Source organism: Armigeres subalbatus, chromosome 3 (genome assembly GCF_024139115.2).
Source record: "Armigeres subalbatus isolate Guangzhou_Male chromosome 3, GZ_Asu_2, whole genome shotgun sequence".
Lineage (NCBI taxonomy): Eukaryota > Metazoa > Arthropoda > Insecta > Diptera > Culicidae > Armigeres > Armigeres subalbatus.
The window spans coordinates 222,073,323-222,092,135 of record NC_085141.1 but is presented as its reverse complement, the minus strand read 5'-3'; the positions used below and the strand labels follow the sequence as shown (position 1 = coordinate 222,092,135).

The 18,813-nt window shown below is 40.8% G+C and overlaps 1 protein-coding gene across 1 annotated transcript in view; it reads left to right on the top strand.

Annotated features, from left to right (window-relative positions):
• The window catches only part of LOC134220171 (neuropeptide CCHamide-1 receptor-like), a 205,873-nt gene that overhangs the window by 56,982 nt on the left and 130,078 nt on the right, over nucleotides 1-18,813 (top strand). The gene's annotated exons all lie outside the window — the stretch shown is intronic.

The window sequence follows — 18,813 nt, the reverse complement described above, 5'->3', positions numbered from 1 at the left end:
TCAGCTTAGGACTTAACCAAATCAATTATATTAAGAATCAACAGAACTGCTACCTAGACCTTCTATTAACGAACATACAGGAAGATTTTTGTGTGTCAGAATCATTGAATCCCTTATGGAAAAACGAAACATTCCACACGGCTATTGAATACTCTCTGTTTGTTCATGATTATCAAAAACCCAGCGACTGTGACTTCGAAGAAGTCCTTGATTACCATAAAGCAAACTATGACAACATTGTAGTGATCAAGAATAAATTTACATCGAATTATTGGTAATACCGATCAAGAATATTTACAAAACCAATAAAAGAATAATTTAGACATTTGGTTAATAATTCACAATTAAAAAAAGAAAAAATTGAAGTATGACCACTGTGTAAACGGCAACTGCGATGTTATTCATGCAGTTTGAAATATGATATCGTCCCATCATATTCAGCCAGTACATGAATCAGTATAATAAATTATAGCTATTATAGCGCATTTGAATCTTTTGAATATATGAATTTAAAAAAAATGAAATTCGATCGAAGTAGGCACGTGACATGACAAAAAAAGACTAGTGAAGTAATAGGATTTCATTCAGTATTCTAATCTTGAAACGGAAGCACGTTTTAATCAGATTTGCAAATTTCGACAAATTGAAAAAAAAAGGGAACTTATTTAGCCGAAAATGGATGGACGAAAACACCACATTGGCGCAGCAGAATGGTGAGTATTGCTGACTATTAAAAAAAATTGGATTAGGCAAATATGTTTTAAGCCAAAGAAGTGCAAATGGTTTCTTATAGTAGCCATTGAGTGCAAAAGGCAAAAAAAAAAAAAAAAAATCTCGCTTGCGATAAGGCCAAGTCTGAGACACCTAATAAGCCTGAGATCAAGTTTGACAAAATTAATCGCTTGCGCTAAGGACAAGTTTGAAAATTTCAACCGATGAATGTTGAATGTAAACTTGCGAATCGGACAAGTCAAAAATGGCGGTCCATCCGACTTGCGAAAGGTCAAGCGGAAGAAATAGTAGCTTGCGGTAAGGTCAAGCACGTAGGACCAATAAAAAAAAAAAAAATGGACGCTTAAGCGGGTCGCAGAGCACAGATTGACAAAAATATAAGAAAACTTTAAACGTGACAGGTTTGTGCATATTATATTATCCACATTAGGTGAGGCGTTTCGAATGAAGAGAGAATTGTCGATTCTTCCCATTTGAGTTACACGGTCACGAGAATAGTGGAAATCAACAATTTTCGAGTCATAGAAGAAGCACATGAGAATACCTGATAGACAAGAGTATAAGATTGAGTTGTATAAAGATAGTTTTAGTGAATAAAGATACTATATACAATCTATATAAGAGAAAATATATAGTTATGTACTTTACCTCGATTTACAGCAAAAAATCGTCCAAAAAATTGAAAGCCAAGTACGCTCAAAGTACTCCGTTAAAACGAACGTCGTGTGATGGCGTACAAGAAAGTGCGCTACCGGAGCAGAGTGAACAAATCAAGGCTCTTTCCGAGGAGTTGAAAGCTGGAAAAGCGCTGATCGAACAGCTTCAATTACAACTGAAAGCGCACGAAGATAGAGAAGCTCTCCGGATGTCTTCAAATGGTCAACAGTCTACGTCTGAACCGGCAAGCGAAGATGGCAGCATGGCATTCATTCCTGCATTGGGCCCTTCAAGCACCAAACGATCGGCACCAACATTTTTCGGCAACCTGGAAGAGTCAAGATTTATGTCATCAGTAAATCAGTTATCAGTGTCATCAATTAATGTCCCCGAATGCAAGCCTGGAGACGGAGATGAAGAAATCTATAGGCATTCGTATGAGACATGGAAAGAACTATTGGAGGATACGTTGCGACTTGCCGGCGTGGAAGATGAGAGCACGAAATTTACGATTTTCAAGATTAAGGCCGGACCCCGACTGCTGAGAATTTTTCGGAATACCAAGGCACAACATGATGCACCAGATGCAGCTATCGAACCGTTCGCGAATGCAATGCACCGTCTCAAGTCGTATTTCGGATCAGGATCCGATGTGATGTTGCAGAGGCGTAAACTGGCAATGATGAAGCAGAAGCCAGGCGAATCTAGTCTTACGTTTATTACTCGAGTTGGTGATACGGCGCGTTTGTGCGAGTTTGGAGAAGACAAAGAGTTTGAAGAAATAGTGGGCGCCATAGCCGAACATGCGATGCATAGAGAAGTTCGTATCGCCGCTTTAAAAATGCTCAGTCGGAAGGGTACATTCGCAAACCTAGTCGATAAAGTACGGGAACTCGAAGCGATAAGAATCAACGAGGAGTTCTTCAAGCAGAGCAACAATAAACCGGACTCGGCTTTCATTGCTCAAGTGAACGCCGGATATGTTACCAATAACCGAAATTCGAATTCACGTTACAACAAACGAGGAAGATTCCAGCATATTAGCTCGCGTAGAAGAGATGACCGATACAATCCGGTCCGAGGATTCAGATCCACAGGAGACAATGGAAGAAATCGAAGAACTACTTTCGATGGTTCAGGAAATGGTCCTGATAGATGCTGGAGGTGCAGCAGCGTTTTTCATCAACCATCAGAATGTAACGCAGTGGATAAAACGTGTTTACAGTGTGGTCGTAGAGGCCATATTCGAAGAGCATGCCGTAACGCCACGTATAGCTCTCGTGAGCTCAAGAATTCAACCGACGACGAAATGAGAGTACCAGAGACGAAAATCGAAAGAATCGCAGCAGTAGAGAAAGCGGATTCTGAAGCAGATCCTTCGGAAGTGAGTGAAACCTCAGATAAATAGTTTATTAATCTAATATTGCTCGCAATGGCACGTTGAAAATTAGTTGAATTTTGACTATATAAGATGTACTTGAATTGAATCCTTGAATTTTAAATAAAATTTTAAAAATACAAATTACGACTATTTATTAGTATATCGCGTAAGAAAAATGATAGGAAATACTTCTTACGTGCTGTTTCTAGAAAAATAATGAATAACTATGTTTTAGTCAACGTGGCATTGTTTCTTAAGAGCATTCTATTATTACCTTAAGAGCATTCTATTATTACCTAACTGATATCAAATTTTATTAACAGAAGGCTTCACGAACGCCAGATTGTACTGACATGATGATAGTATACCAAATAAGCGCGGCCAGAGATGACAGCATTGTGTCTGCAAAGGTGGCTGGGATGCCATGTGAGTTCTTAATCGACTCTGGAGCTCAAGTGAATACGTTTACGGAGAAGTCTTTTAAGTTGATACTGAGCGATGAGCGATACAAAGCGAAATTTTCAACCTACATAGTGGATCAGACCGGCCACTAAAGGCATACGCAACGTCGGATGGTATAAGCGTGGTTGCAACATTCGAAGCCTATTTGTATTTGTCAGATGATCGACCGACTCTAATAGAAAAATTCTATGTCGTCAAAGAGACCAGAGCGCTGCTTGGAAGAGCTACAGCAACTCGGTATAGCGTTCTGCTGCTTGGATTGAAAGTACCAGTGGCAAAAAAAACTCTTCACGAGCAAAAAAGTGCAAACGTCGACGTGATGTCAATAATATCGAACAAGCCTTTTCCGAAATTTAACGTTTCACCAGTGAAGATTCATTACAACACGTCAGAGCCACCTTGTAGGAACGTTTTCATGAATATTCCGCAAGCAGTGAAGCCTCGGGTTGAAGAGCGTCTCCAACATCTTGTGTCAGCTGATATAATTGAACGGGTCACCGACGATATGGATACTTCATTCTGTTCATCGCTAGTGGTAGTCCCGAATAGTAAGGACGATATTAGACTAGTAATCGACCTGAGGGGACCAAACCGCTATATCAAAAGAACTCCATTTGCGATGCCAACGCTCGAATCAATTCTAGCTGATTTGGATGGAGCTAAATGGTTTTCCACCATAGACTTGACAAATGCATTTTTTCACGTCGTGCTTGACAAAGAATCTAGGCATTTAACAATTTTTTTCACGGAATATGGCATGTTCCGATGTATTCGTTTGCCCTTTGGGCTATGCAATGCGCCTGACCTGTTCCAGGAAATTCTACAAAGGAAAGTACTTGGTGGCTGCAAGGGGGTTAAAAACTACCTCGATGATGTCCTGGTTCACGGTCGCACAAAAGAAGAACATGACGAAAACCTAGCAGAGGTTTTAGCTCGCCTTGAAAATCATAACGTGGAACTCAACAAATCAAAGTGTGTTTTTGGAAGTCAAGCGGTAAATTTCATTGGCTTTGTTCTAACAGCGGATGGTTGGGAAGTCCAGGATGAAAAGGTCAGTGCCTTGAAAAAATTCAGAAGGCCGACTAACTGCGCCGAAGTAAAAAGTTTTCTCGGCCTGGTTACATATATTGATAGATTCATCTTGAATAGAGCCAACAAAACATATCATCTTCGCGCGGTAGCCAACGCTGACAAGTTTGTCTGGACTGAGGACCACGAAAAAGAGTTCAGATTCCTGACTAATGAGGCTTTGAAGATGATCAAGCGACTTGGTTATTATAATTCAACAGATAAGATCGAACTATTTGTTGACGCTTCGCCAATCGGATTAGGTGCCGTGCTGGTACAATTTAATTCAGAGGGAACTCCTAGGATTATCGCATGTGCGTCCAAAGCTCTTACAAATACGGAACAGCGTTATCCTCACACTCAGAAAGAAGCTCTAGCTGTAGTGTGGGGTGTGGAACGGTTCTCTCCATATCTGCTAAGTAAATCGTTCGTTATTCGTACTGATGCAGAAGCAAATGAGTATATTTTCAAAAGTACTCACCGACTCGGAAAAAGAGCAACGACTCGTGCGGAGTCATGGGCATTGCGGCTACAACAATATGAGTACACAATTGAAAGAGTACCAGGGAATCAGAACGTAGCGGACGCCTTATCTAGATTAATCCGAAAAACACACGATGTAGCACCATTCGATGAGGAAAACGAAAGCCATTTCTTGTACGCTCTGGATATAGGTGGAACAGAAATTTCCTGGACGGAAATAGAAAAATGTTCGGAAAACGATGAAGAACTTCAACTATTATGCAAAGCAATTCAATATGACAAATGGCCCTATCACCTACGTAAGTACGAAGCACAGAAGAGAAGTTTACACAAATTGGGGAGCATCGTTTTTAAAGATGATAGGACCGTTCTACCATTTTCGCTACGATTGAAGGTTATGGAGGCAGCTCATGGTGGTCACTCTGGAATAGTGGCCATGAAGCGAACTATGCGGGATTTTTTTTGGTGGCCAGGCATGTCGAAAGAAGTTGAAAAGTTCGTGAAGAATTGTGAAACATGCTTCGTGTTGTCGAAGAAAATCCTCCAGTTCCATTGTGCAGCAGAATATTACCTGAAGGTCCCTGGGAAGTGTTACAAATTGACTTCCTGACGATGCCAGGCTACGGAACTGGGGAATTCCTAATAGTCGTCGATACATATTCACGCCATCTTGCGGTAATGGAAATGAGATCTATTAATGCAGAGTGTACAAATGCTGCACTTTGCGAAATCTTCCAGATCTGGGGTTGCCCGCTTGTTATACAGAGCGATAATGGGCCACCATTTCAAAGCACGAACTTCATCTCTTTTGGGAAGATAAAGGAGTGAAAGTTAGGAAATCCATTCCGCTATGCCCGCAAACAAATGGTATAGTTGAACGTCAAAACCAGGGCGTTATAAAAGCTTTGGCAGCGTCCAGATTAGACGGCAAGAATTGGCGAGAGGCCCTGCGGAAATATGTCCATAATCATAATAATCTCACACCGCACAGCAGACTAGGAGTCACGCCTTTCGAGCTTCTAGTAGGCTGGAGATATCGTGGGACTTTCCCAAGCTTGTGGGGCCCATCAGAACAAAAGGCGCTTGATCGAGAAGACGTACGTGAGCGAGACGCAGAGGCAAAGTTAGTGAGCAAGAAGTACGCGGATAAGGTTCATCATGCTAAGGATTCCGACATCAAAGTGGGCGACATCGTAGTCCTGGCTCAACACAAAAAAGGAAAAACAGATGCCACTTTCGGATCAGAAAGGTTCAGAGTACTAACTAGAAGCGGTGCAAAGGTGGTCATAGTCAGCAAGAACGGAGTACAGTATGCCCGGAACATTAATGACGTAAAAATAGCGCCAACACCAGAGGCATTAGATGACAGCGAAAGAGTTGGAAACGATGATCACGATTTTGCTCCTGATGGTGACGAAGACTTGGGCCTACTAAACCATGACTTCGTTCAATCCAAACCAGAACAGGAAAAGGAAGCTACGTCTTCGTTAAGAGAGAAACGCATTATCAGAAAGCCGGCGCGGTTTGATAACAAATACGTTTATACAGTTTTCTTTTAAAATCAATATAATACAGATCGACTAGAGTTAGACACAAAAACCATGGATTAGAATAAATATGAAATACAACTTACTAACTGGTTCGTTGATTCTACTAAACGACTTCACATTATCTTTCCAATGCTGAGTTTTCCTTTTAAATTTTGTTTCATCTCTCAGTATAAACATTTGTAGACAAGTCAGTCAGACAAAGTCAGTAAGACGCGCGGCTACAAAGCAAGACCATGCTGAGGGTGGCTGGGTTCGATTCCCGGTGCCGGTCTAGGCAATTTTCGGATTGGAAATTGGCTCGACTTCCCTGGGCATAAAAGTATCATCGTGTTAGCCTCATGATATACAAATGCAAAAATGGTAACCTGGCTTAGAAACCTCGCGGTTAATAACTGTGGAAGTGCTTAATGAACACTAAGCTGCGAGGCGGCTCTGTCCCAGTGTGGGGATGTAATGCCAATAAGAAGAAGAAGAAGAAGAAGACAAGTCATCGGAACGGCTGCCTTTGAAGTGTTTCCTCAGTGAACGTTGGTAGCTCTAATATTGATGCACAATATGTGACTGTCCAGACCGTCCAGGCCTCCAGACCATCGAAGGGACTAGGTGCCACATCGGCAAGACTCAGCAACGATTTAGATCACTCCAAGTTATAGCACAAACATTAGACCTTTTGAATTGACAACTTCGATTTGAATCAGTTGCAATAAACCAAAAAAAAAACAAATATTTTCACAAACATGAACTTACAGTGACGGGTGACAGATGCTCGTGGTAATTGTGAAACAAATTTATATTTGTATTTATTTAGAATAGGCTGACACCGCTGACATTGAACTGACAGGTTCAATGATGAATCCAATGATGATGATGATGATTTGCACTGAACACACGGAAAAATAGTAATAATGGGTGAATAAATGTGTGTTGAAACAAAACAAAACAAAACATAAGAGCAACACTGAGGAAAATGGACGTATGATTTTCAATCAAATGCCTTATGAAAATTTGCCTCAAGGAATCGGTATGAATTTCAGTATGTTGCCTTATGAATGATGATTTTCATTTGAAAAAAAGTGCGGCAGACTGGGTTCGAACCATGAACGTCGGGGTTGGGAGGCCGGTATGTAGACCACACGTCCATCGACGCTTGAATACTCGGGAAGGTAACTGCGTATAAGAAGCATTGTTGGTGGAATAATCAATCGAAGATTCATAAGGCGCCAGTTATGAATTTCGATAGTCCAGTTCGCTGAGTGAAGATAAACGGGCGCGAGTCGTTTGGTAGTGCAGTATCATCACTTGACACTTTACCGGTCGCTACTAAACATGCTACGATAACAGTTACTGACAGGTGACCAAATTTAGTGCGGTGATAGTGCAGCTATTTTTTTTAATTGTCATACGTCAAACCGAAATACAGCAACCAAATTGACAGCAAAAAAAAAAAGAGGACCGATACGAAAAAGAGTGACTAACTAAAATGACAGCGCTTCGAAGGTGCGCCCAATAAAGAGTACAGGAGAAGGGAGATGTAGTGATCGGGAATGAATTTATATCGAATTATTGGTAATACCGATCAAGAATATTTACAAAACCAATAAAAGAATAATTTAGACATTTGGTTAATAATTCACAATTAAAAAAAGAAAAAATTGAAGTATGACCACTGTGTAAACGGCAACTGCGATGTTATTCATGCAGTTTGAAATATGATATCATCCCATAATACTCAGCCAGTACTCGAACCACTATAATAAATTATAGCTATTATAGCGCATTTGAATCTTTCGAATATATAAATTTAAAATTCGATCGAAGTAGGCACGTGACATGACAAAAAAGACTAGTGAAGTAATAGGATTTCATTCAGTATTCTAATCTTGAAACGGAAGCACGTTTTAATCAGATTTGCAAATTTCGACAAATTGAAAAAAAAGGGAACTTATTTAGCCGAAAATGGATGGACGAAAACACCACAAACATAAGCTAATTAGATTAAACTGGAAGCAAATTTTAGAGAATGAAGGGAATATTGAATTATCCGTTGATGTATTTTATAACATCATTTTTAATATTATTACCGAAGAGGTTCCAATAAGGAAAAAAGGCGGAACGGAAATTCGAAATATCCAATTTGGTATAATAGACAGATAAAAAATTTAAGGAATCGCAAACAAAAATTACATAAAAATTACAAACTAGACCATTCGAATGAAAATTTAGAAAAATATTTAGACATCTGCGATCAATTAAAACTAGCAATTGATGTAGCATTTGAAGAGTTTAATACGAAAACAGAAAACGAAATAAAGTCATGCCCAAAGAACTTCTTCAATTACGTAAAATCAAATTTAAAATCAGACAATTTTCCGTCATCCATGTATCTAGATGAACGCGTCGGTAATAACTCGGAAGACATCTGCAATCTTTTTGGAGATTTCTTCCAAGAAATATACACCACCTTTTCGGAACAAGACCGCGACCTTGATTTTTTTGCGCCTGTCCCAGAATTTGCTAGGGATAGTGGTGTTAATCAGATCATGGTAAACGATATTCTAAACGCTTTAAAAAACATAGATGCATCTAAAGGCTCTGGCCCTGACGGTATTCCACCGGTATTTTTGAAGAGTCTGGCTAAAGAGCTAACGGCACCTTTATTTTGGCTCTTCAGATTGTCACTGGAATCCGGAAGTTTTCCCAGGGTATGGAAAAGCTCTTAGCTTGTGCCCATCTTCAAATCGGACATTCGTAATTATCGTGGAATAGCCATTATCTCTTACACTCCAAAACTTTTTGAATCTATTATAATTGAAAAATTATTTTCACAACTTAAGAACAGAATTACAAATAAACAGCACTGATTTTTTAAAGGTCGCTCAACCGCCACAAATTTAATAGAATTCATTGATTATACTCTTCATGCGATGGATAATGGTAACTACGTGGAAGCTCTGTTCACTGACTTTAGCAAGGCGTTTGATCGCATTGACATTCCATTGTTACTCTTCAAATTGCAAAAAAATGGAATTGAGCCAGGACTCCTTAGATGGCTTGAATTTTACCTCACAGATCGGCAACAAATAATTAAATTTAATAGAAAGAAATCCAATCCCATTCAAGTCACTTTAGGAGTTCCACAAGGCTCCCATCTTGGCCCTCTTTTATTTATATTGTATGTAAATTACATTTCCTTCATTCTCAAAAATATAAAGCTTTTAATTTATGCCGATGACATAAAGATATTTATGGAAATAAAAAATGAAGGCGACATTATCGTATTCCAGAATGAAATACAGATGTTTTATACATGGTGCAGAAAAAGCCTATTGCAACTAAATGTAAAGAACAACATAATATCATTCAGCAGAACCAAGAACAACACCAAATACACAAATTGTACTAGGAAACAAAACTGTAGAAAGAAGTGAAGTTAGGGATTTAGGAGTGATTTTAGATTCAAAACTAACTCTTGTTGATCACTATAACACAATCATTCACAAAGCTAATAATATGCTAGGCTTTATCAAGCGCTTTTGTTTCAACTTTCAGGATCCCTACACAATCAAAACACTATATATTTTATATGTACGATCCATACTGGAATATTGTAGCATTGTATGGTCGCCTTACTTAATCACACATGAAGAAAGAATAGAATCAGCACAAAAACAATTTCTACTATATGCTCTTCGTAAATTAGGTTGGACGTAATTTCATCTTCCATCATATGAATCACGTTGCATGCTTATAAACATACAAACATTGAAACAGCGTCGAGAGTTTGCAACGGTTTCATTTGTTAACGACATAGTATCTCAACGTGTTGACTCAACTGAAATTTCGTCGAAATTAAATTTTTACATACCTTCTCGGCTACTTCGACATAGGACATTACTTTTCACTAACCACCGCCGAACAAATTATGCCAAATTTGGACTTCTTAAGGTCACTCCTGACGGAATCCAAGTTTAAAAGTGCTCGCGTTTTCGGGGGCACAACACTCGATACGGAAGCAATGCACAACTGTCATTTTTATTATTTCGCGCATGCTGCGACGCAGCAAAGCTAAATCAACAAAAATGACAGTTGTGCGCCGCCTCTGAATCGAGTGGTGTGCACCCGAAAACGCGAGCACTTTGGAACTTGGATTCCGTCAGGAGTGACCTTAACCGAATGATAGCTCCAGCTCCACGAACCGAGTTTCCAATCGCTAGTCCCTTTTCGTCCCCAGTGGTCTTCGCCGATGGTTCCGGTCCGTACTCTCTTGTTGATTGTTCGTTGCTTTTTTTTGGCTGGCTTGCAGGGCCTGACACCAAACCCTCTAAATTTCCGGAGGACCATTCCTCCTTATTCCCGGTGGACCATGGTGCACAATTTCACTTAGAGTCCCTCGCTGGCACTCAGACGATGATCAGCCGCCCCTAACATGGCGAACAGACGCTGTTGTGAGCCGATCTTGACATGGAGACAGACGCTCAGTAAGATTTGCACCTCCGGAGAGGATCAAACCCACCCCCCTTCCGTGTCAACATACGACCATAGTTCCCACCGGGGTTGATTACCCGATCTTCCCTAAGGTTGCTCGTATCCCGGTTAGCACCACAGGGAAGTAGGGATAGGAGTTGCTGGGTAAGAGGCTAAGGACCGCGAGATGGGGTATATTTTATTCCTTCAGGTACGCGAAGTACCAATGGTACGCTTTACCCAGCATTTGCCGTGCCAAGTAGGGTAGAAGTACTATATTTCGCCACCCCAAACGAATGTTTGCCGATATTGGATTATAACCTAAAGAATTTTGTGAAAACTTCGAAAAAAAAACAATGCATTATACAAAGCAAACCTTTTTTATGCGTATTTCTTTGAGTTTCAATATTAAATTGTAACTATTCGATAAAAATCATGTTTATTCTAAAGTGCGTATTTGTTTTAATTATCGCCACCTGTTTTTAATTTCCGCCACTTCTGGGAGTCAATTTTCGCCACCCCAAATCAATATATTTAAAGAATAACAAACAAGCATTTAACTTGTACAAAAAAGAGAATTAATAATAAAATAATAGTCCAGAATCTATTTCAACGTTTATTTATAACTCAGTTATAACAATTTATGATAACATATGAATGAAAATATATAAAATGCGGGATAATAAACATGAGCTCAATTCGATGCTATCTAAGCCTTCTTCTTGCGAGCTTTATCCTTCATATCTTGCTTCAACTTCTTCTCTTCTTGTTTCTTGTTCTTTTTCGCTTCTGCTTCTACCTTCCGTTGCATTCGGATAACCTTACGATTCTCTTTTTATTCCTCGGCGCACCTTTTGTCTTCTTCCTTCTGCTCAAATTTCTGTATGAATTCATCCGAAGTCACGTGGTAGCGCTTGGATTTGTATTCTCGTTTAGCTGTCCGTTTTGGCGTTGGTGATGTATTCAGGAAATCCTTCAATGGGGTTCTGGAAGGGCTAGGTTTCGCAGTTTCAGGAACCATCTTCGACGGTTCTTCCGGGGTGGATTCGAACCCATCAGCCACTCTATTCCCATCTGGCGTTCCATTGTTAATATCAGCATAAACAAAATCACACACTGGATCATTTTCGGGTACGTTATCCTCCATGATTTTGAATACATCTGGGTAGTTTTGTTCCAACGTTGAAAATATTTTGAACAATGCTGCATCTTCCTCATTATCCAAACAAACGAACTGCGACTTGTACTTTTTCACTCTTGTCTCACCAATAGCTGCCGCGCATTCTTTGAGTGTCCTCTTCGCATTTATGAGTTGCGCAGAGGTTTCGGTGGATTCTCGAGTCGGTTCAACATCACCAGGCTCAAATAACGGTTCTTCAGGATCCTCGCGAACGGTAGACTTTTCCAAGCACTTAGATGGTTCAATGGCATTCCGATCCCATGGGTTAAGTCCAGATGCTTTGAAGCCGCTTTTGATGGTTTTTACGGTTACCGAATTACGTAGGTAATATTGCAATACTGTTGCAAAATTGTGCGCGTTCACGCAGCCTCCAGGGTTCTTTTCGCGAAATCTCTGCACAGCTTTTGGCCATGCGTTTTTCATTGGTTTGAAGACATAAACATCTACCGGTTGCATTATCCTTGTAACGTTAGGGTACAATGCGAATCCCAAGTTGTCGGCATAACTTTGATGTTTCAACGTTGATATGGCTACTGTGGCCGTCAATAATAAAAATGACAGGCTTTTTCACTTTCTTGGCCACTAGATAGGGATCCAGGACGTTTCTGATATAATCACGGAAGACAGGGGTGGTCATCCATCCGGTATCAGATTTAGCCACTCCCCACATTGAAGGAACTGAATCAGCCACAGCTTTTGGGATTGTTTTATACGGGTAGATGATGGGTGGAGGGATGGCTTCTCCGGAAGCGAAAAACGAAAACATGGTTGTTATGTTTAGCTTACTAGAAGTTCTCTCGACGTCGTAGACGATGCGGCTTCCACGCAAAGCGAAGACGGTTTTGTTTCTTGGGTTCAATTGAAACGAAGTCTCATCTCCATTTATTATGCGTCGCGGATCTTGAAGAATTTCCATGAACCCTTTCTTGGTCAGGAATAGTTCTATTCTATCGTACCAGGAGTGTATATCCGAAAGAGAGTCAGTCGCCCTGGCCTTCGTAACGAATTCCGGGGTCCGCAACGACATCTTCGGATGTCGTTTTAAGCACAGTTTCACCCATGTTCGACCTTGATGAAAATCGAAAGATCTTAAAATACTAACAGCACTTAAAAGACAAAAATTGAACGTTTTACCTGGCATATTTTGAGGAAATTTGTGTTCTCTGGGGTTCGCATCCAAAAAAAATTTCACATTATTCAGCAGCATCTCCTTGGTAACGGGAAACCCTCGGCTCTGCATATCCTACACCCATTCTTCCAATTCTGTCTCTTCGTCCTGCGTCAAAACCGTATCGGGCCCTACACGGAATACGGTTTGGGGCTTCTTCGGAAGTACAAGTCTGGATCGGATTGTTGATCGAGGAATTCTATAGTGGTTGGCAGCTTTTTTGGCACTCATCTCCTTGTGCTGTATTTTATCACATGCAGCAGCTAGTTCGGCCTCGGAATATGTACTTCGGTATTCCTTTGGTCTCTATGCATGTTGGGTATAAAATAAACGTTAAATTAACGAGTTTTTTATAATAATTACCATTTATTACCATCTATTACCATTTTCTCCAGCGGTATGGTGCAACACAAAACGCAACTCTAGTAGTTTTTGTTTACAAAATTTGATAGCTTGGTTAGGGGTGGCGAAAATTAACACCATTTGGGATTTGAAAACGCACAAAGGGATTTCGCCACTGGCGATAATTGAATTCGTTGTATTTAGTGTGTTATGTATCACCACCTTTAAATTAGTCAAAAATCATACAAAAGTAGTCATTTATCCATACATAATTGCTGGAATCATCAGGAGTTGACTACTTTAGAGATGCGGTGAATGATCTGAATATGCAAATCGTTGGATTTAGTGATTTTCCGACAATATCCATATGTGCTTGTTTTTCAATGAGATGAAAAATTAGGTGGTAGATACAGGCTCGGTTTGAGGATACATAATTTATCAATTAAAGCAACGAATTTTATTCAAAACCGGTGCAAACAAGAGATGACCGTTCAGATCCGGAACCGTTGAAATGATCCGGATCTCTGAAGTGAGTGAATGATTCGTGGATCACTTTTTAAAAGATCCGGTTCACCAGATCAGCAAATTATTTGACCATTTGTGAGGAAATCATCAAGTGAAAAGTTCATTGTTTGTACCCAACACGCTTGTGAACATGAAAAAGTGAAATAATTGTCAATACGGTTCAAAAGTGTGAGCCTGTATGACTAACGTTTCACTATTTTGCATTCTTCTTGCGTTTTGTTCTAAGGATCCGATCCGATTGAAAGATCCGGATCATTAGAATGAATGACCCAGATCTGATCTAATCATCAAAGTGATCCGTTTTGCCCATCTCTAGTGAAAACACGACTGCCGGGTACTAATATGTGTCGAATTATTCAATAGTTTGATACACAAACCAATTTATATGCTCAGAAATGCTGAATGATTCACTAGGGTGGCGAAATATAACACGGTGGCGATTTATGATACATCTACCCTATACATAATCAGAGCCAGTCTCGAAGCGTACACAAGTATATGGTTACTTACCGCGAGCAAACAAACAAAAATCGTGAAAATTTGTTTGTGTTTCAAAATTTAGCCACTTTTGCAATAAATCTAAGCAAAACATTACTATTATTATACTTATTATTTATTATTATTATTATACTTTATCATTTAGTACATTAAGTGTACTTTGTAATGTGATTAACATTGGGCTTAACATTGGGCGGCTACAAGACGGTAGACTAGCCCAAGAATACGCGCAGCAGCTGGAAGTGGCACTTCCAACGGAAGAGCAGCTAGGCGCAGCATCTCTTGAAGATGGCTGGAGAGATATTCGATCCGCCATTGGTAGCACCGCAACCGCTGCACTTGGCACGGTGCCCCCGGATCAGAGAAACGACTGGTATGACGGCGAATGTGAGCAGTTAGTGGAAGAGAAGAATGCAGCATGGGCGAGATTGCTGCAACACCGCACGAGGGCGAACGAGGCACGATATAAACAGGCGCGGAACAGACAAAACTCGATTTTCCGGAGGAAAAAGCGCCAGCAGGAAGATCGAGACCGTGAAGAAACGGAGCAACTGTACCGCGCTAATAACACACGAAAGTTCTATGAGAAGTTAAACCGTTCACGTAAGGGCCACGTGCCACAGTCCGATATGTGTAAGGACATAAACGGGAACCTTCTTACGAACGAGCGTGAGGTGACCCAAAGGTGGCGGCAGCACTACGAAGAACACCTGAATGGCGATGTGGCAGACGAAGATGGCGGTATGGTGATGGACCTGGGAGAACGCGCGCAGGACATAATTCTACCGGCTCCGGATCTCCAGGAAATCCAGGAGGAGATTGGCCGGCTGAAGAACAACAAAGCCCCTGGGGTTGACCAACTACCAGGAGAGCTATTTAAACACGGTGGTGAGGCACTGGCTAGAGCGCTGCACTGGGTCATTACCAAGATTTGGGAGGAGGAAGTTTTGCCGCAGGAGTGGATGGAAGGTGTCGTGTGTCCCATCTACAAAAGGGCGATAAGCTGGATTGTAGCAACTACCGCGCAATCACATTGCTGAACGCCGCCTACAAGGTACTCTCCCAAATTTTATGCCGTCGACTAGCACCAACTGCAAGGGAGTTCGTGGGGCAGTACCAGGCGGGTTTTATGGGCGAACGCTCCACCACGGACCAGGTGTTTGCCATTCGCCAAGTACTGCAGAAATGCCGCGAATACAACGTGCCCACACATCATTTATTCATCGACTTGAAAGCCGCATATGATACAATCGATCGGGACCAGCTATGGCAGCTAATGCACGAACACGGTTTTCAGGATAAACTGACACGATTGATCAAAGCGACGATGGATCGGGTGATGTGCGTAGTTCGAGTTTCAGGGGCATTCTCGAGTCCCTTCGAAACCCGCAGAGGGTTACGGCAAGGTGATGATCTTTCGTGTTTGCTATTCAACATCGCTTTGGAAGGGGTAATACGAAGAGCAGGGATTAACACGAGTGGTACAATTTTCAATAAGTCCGTCCAGCTATTTGGTTTCGCCGACGACATAGATATTATGGCACGTAACTTTGAGAAGATGGAGGAAGCCTACATCAGACTGAAGAGGGAAGCTAAGCGGATCGGACTAGTCATCAACACGTCGAAGACGAAGTACATGATAGGAAGAGGTTCAAGAGAAGACAATGTGAGCCACCCACCGCGAGTTTGCATCGGTGGTGACGAAATCGAGGTGGTAGAAGAATTTGTGTACTTGGGCTCACTGGTGACAGCCGAAAATGACACCAGCAGAGAAATTCGGAGACGCATAGTGGCTGGAAATCGTACATACTTTGAACTCCGCAAGACGCTCCGATCGAATAGAGTTCGCCGCCGTACCAAACTGACAATCTACAAAACGCTAATTAGACCGGTAGTCCTCTACGGACACGAGACCTGGACGATGCTCGTGGAGGACCAACGTGCACTTGGAGTTTTCGAAAGGAAAGTGCTGCGTACCATCTATGGTGGGGTGCAGATGGCGGACGGTACGTGGAGGAGGCGAATGAACCACGAATTGCATCAGCTGTTGGGAGAACCATCCATCGTTCACATCGCGAAAATCGGACGACTGCGATGGGCCGGGCACGTAGCCAGAATGTCGGACAGTAATCCGGTGAAAATGGTTCTCGACAACGATCCGACGGGCACAAGAAGGCGAGGTGTGCAGCGTGCAAGGTGGATCGATCAGGTGGAAGATGACTTGCGGACCCTCCGTAGACTGCGTGGTTGGCGACGTGTAGCCATGGACCGAGCCGAATGGAGAAGACTCTTATATACCGCACAGGCCACTTCGGCCTTAGTCTGAATAAATAATAATAATAATTGTAATGTGATATTAAAATCCAGTGAAATGTGACATTGAGTTGAAGGCATGGCAACCGGCTACATATCTCACATGCAAGAATGATTTTTTTATGTTGCCATTGAAAGCCACTAAGGGCTTCGAAAATAAATAAACGTTCTTTTTTCACCAGTGTTTTTGTTATTTTCAATTTTTGCATCAGATTATCAGAAAAATAAAGTGCTTAACTCATAAATTGGCTAATTATGTGATAATTTGTGTTCTAAAAAGAGAAATATCTATTCATAAGAAAAGTGAATAAAGATTTGCTTATCCTTGCCACCTAAAACATTTATTACAAAAGTATGCTACATGAAAACAAGACAACATCCAAATAAACAGTAAATTGGCTGTTGTATTGTTTTCATATCTGCTAACATTATAATACCTTTCTTGTAGCAAAAATAAAGTCCGACATTCAACCAATCTCCATTCACGATATAAATATACTTAATACACAGAAATAATATGAACAGTACATCTACATTCCTCAAATTAGTTTTGTTCGACAGTAGAAAACAGAATAGGTCCCACTTGCCCCGGGGTATTTTATCTTATAATATTCATACATAATGGCACTACATTCCTCAGTGCACTAAACTAGTTTACGTCGGGCGGTCGTATCTTGTACACAATCCTTCTGAAGTTTCGTTTGTTTGAGAAACTACATATGTACTGTACACGCACTTTGAAGAGCAATGATGGAGCAATGCTTGCCATTTCCAAACTGTTTAGTTTTGCCTACAAGTATTGATCTGTATCCAAGAAATCGAGAGATTCTGTGCCAATTTGTTCTTAAACAGTGTTTGGTTCAACCGTCTAAGACGAATTAAGTACTCTCCATTTAATTCCACTAGTTAATTTTCGTTATCTTTGCAGATACGTATTTCGACCACACAGTTGTGGTCGAAATACGTATCTGCAAAGATAACGAAAATTAACTAGTGGAATTAAATGGAGAGTACTTAATTCGTCTTAGACGGTTGAATACATTCCACTAAAAGAGCTTTATATATTTTTCTGAGTGTTTGGTTGTTTTCTCGGATACAACGGATACAATATATAATATATATTATGCAGTTTCTCAAACAAATGATTCATATATTCCCTGGAAATATTTTAGTGGCAGCTGCAGTAATTGAATTTCGAGCCTTTTACATCAGAAAATCCCCAGAGTGCAGCGCTTTTATCGCTGCTTTACAACTGTTTAGTCATCCGACGAGGATTTGTGTCAGAAATGCGATAATGTTTCAAACTTTCGCGGGACTCAGCATGAGCTTCACCAACTTTATGAGTTTTATTTTTCAGAGGGAGCATGAAGTAGATTGCCAGATACATCTGAGTTCGGTGGCTTATGGGGAGCCGCCGTCAAAAGCACGAAGTATTAGTTACGGTGCTGTGTGAGATTGAAGCTATACTCAATTCTCGAGCATCCCAAAGCTGCAAAGATACAGCACTTAGTTTCCCACCAACAACGATCTCTCAAATTTGAATTCGATCCCCGAGCAATAACTGTTTGGATCATGTAATTTTATCCCAAGTGCGTATTTCAGTCCTTACTCCCTTATAGAAGATTACTGACCGTGATTGGGATAAACTGTACCACATTGGACTTTCCCGAATCGCTGTAAACTTTGGGTAGCATGTGCAATAAAAAGCCTTATGCCCTTACTCTGGAGAGTACTCGAAATAAAGATGAGTTTAATACAGCTTAGACTGAGCTTAGATAGAACTTGGCACAAGTGGGTAATGACGTCAATTTTTATTGAACGAAGCATACGCTCACATTGCTACTGCTCACCGCCTATAAGCAAAACAACATACTTCACTTTACTCAACTGGTCTGAACAATAATTTTTTCACATACATACTCCAATGATTTGATGAAAAGCAATAATTGTTCTCACCCATTGTATGCACTATTGCTTTCTTCATCAAGCA